We start from the raw sequence: 2,325 nt of genomic DNA on the forward strand, positions 1-2,325 counted from the left end.
CACCCTGAATGTAAATGGCTTCAGTTCTCCAGTTAAAAGATACAGACTGGCTGAATGGATTGAAAAATAAGACCCATCTAGGGTGGTGTGGTGCATGCACCTGGGTGAGACATGCCTGCCCTATGCAGAGCCTGCAGGTGGGCCCACCTGCCGGTACCCTCATGCATTTGTGGTTTATTTTGTAGTTACAGCGAGAGAGAAGCCCTTGGTTGGGTGATGGATTTTGAAGACCTCTTCTCAAAGCCCCTCAATCTGGCCCTTAGCAAAAAACAGACCTTGGATTCTGGTGAAAGAACCAAAGATGAAATATATTATTCAGGCATTGAAGACACAAGAAGAGAAAATAAATGGTAAGTAAAACTGGAGAGTGAGCAAGTCCCAGAAAAAGCATGGCACATCAGAAACTCTACATCACCACCAAAAACTTTGCTACATAGAAAATCAAGAAGCAAGGACTATGATGTATTATAGTAACAGTGATATCTGTAGTCAGGAACCAGAGATATTTTTGCAAGGAGCTTCAGCAGTATATGCAAGCTACAGAGATGGCAAATGTCATGCAACCATTACCATTTCCTGAAGAATAAATAAAAAAAGAGGAAGCAAAAGATAGCCAGCAAGCTGCTAAACAGAAAATAAAACTTTTCAAGCTGGTTAAAAGAATGATAAACACAAGAACATGAAGCAGAATTGGCCTGGCATTGGAAACAAAAAAATCCATTGCATTATCAAGGAAAAGGGGCTCACAGGAAGAGGACAGTAAACCTGAAGAGAAGCAGCAGCATGTGACAATGAGTCAGGGATTCATCAACCAACATACTGTGGGACGCAAAGGAAAACAGATCTGTAAATATTTTCTTGAAAAGAAATGTTTTAAAAGAGACCAATGTAAATTTGACAAGATGCCTATGTCCAGAAGAAAAAGAAACTGTGTAAATTTTATGTATTTTTATGTAAATTTTATGTATATTGTACCAGAGGTGATAAATATCTGTATTTCTATAATGAATCTCCTTGTAAGTTTTACCCTACAGGAAAAACATTATGCAAGGGGAAGTACTTCAAGTTTTCCCACGCTCCACTGAATGAGGAAACATAAGAACTGCTGGCTCAATTTCTGGATACTAAAAAGAAATAATATAAATAATTCATCATGTACCTCTAATCTATGTAGAGTTTCCTCTGCATTTTCTCCTGAACTCTTCCTGAGACTGCAGTCTCCACTTTTTTTAAACTATCTTTTCCTGGACCAGAGCAGTAAGCTCCCTCCCTACTCTAATATATTGGAAGTCTCCCAAGTATATTTTAACCATTTAAAACAATATGGATGGAAGTGAGATTCCTTCTCAATTGAGAACTAATTCAAGCCCAGAAAAACATGTGTAGATCTAACAAAGTTGTTCTCATACTCACTGAGGGTACAACAGTGGTTACTAGAATCTGAGAAGAGCAGGGGTGACAAATGAATGAGAAAAGATTGGTTAATAGGTACTAAGTTATAGTTAAGAGTAAGATCTTCCAGTGTTCCATTGCATGATACAGTGCGATGACTATAGATCATAAAAATACACCATATATTTTTCTAAAAAAAGTTTAAAAGAAGGATTGTGAATATTTTCAATATAATAAAATGACAAATGAGGATATTGATGTTTACCCTGATTTGAACATTACAGAATGTATATGTCTATAGAAAAACCACATAATGCCACCTAAGTATATATACATTTATGTGTCAATTAACAATTTCAGAACCACATATTCAAATTCAATGCAATTTGTTTTATAATAGAACAAAACAAAGATATATATATATATGAATTTATTGTTGTAAACATTATGTTCACATATATGAATCCATATAAACATATATGTGTATAAGTATATATATGTTCAATAACCAAAATAACAAGGAAATACTTACATAATTGTAGTTCCATTTCTATGTCTGGAGAAATGCCTGGTACTCAGAATTCCCTTATTCCACTCTCCAGTCTGTATTCCCTTATCCCCCAGAAAGCTCCTGTGCTGATCATGGCTGTTTCCCTGGTGAAATAACACAAACCTTTCAGAGCTGAATACTTTTTGACAGAGAGTCTCCAAATAATTACAGTAACTACAGAGACCCTTGGAGACCATCTCAAAAATATTTTAGTTAAACAGAGATCAGGAAATATGCTGGGTAGGCTGGTCAGCCCACTGCACCAATGCCACTAATGTCCCCAGTGACCAATCATATAGAATTATATTGAAAATTTTCTTAAGGTGTAAAATAGGAAATATATATATAATGCCAAACTGTGAAATACAGCATAAAGAGTTTCA

At 35.7% G+C, this 2,325-nt stretch overlaps 1 pseudogene; it reads left to right on the top strand.

Moving 5' to 3' along the window:
- The first annotated feature begins 216 nt into the window (after positions 1 to 216).
- LOC138847299 (zinc finger CCCH domain-containing protein 8 pseudogene) lies at positions 217 to 1,138 on the top strand (annotated as a pseudogene).
- The last annotated feature ends 1,187 nt before the right edge of the window (positions 1,139 to 2,325 follow it).

This window comes from Oryctolagus cuniculus, chromosome 20, assembly GCF_051225735.1.
Source record: "Oryctolagus cuniculus isolate XC-2025 breed Fujian yellow rabbit chromosome 20, ASM5122573v1, whole genome shotgun sequence".
Classification (NCBI taxonomy): domain Eukaryota; kingdom Metazoa; phylum Chordata; class Mammalia; order Lagomorpha; family Leporidae; genus Oryctolagus; species Oryctolagus cuniculus.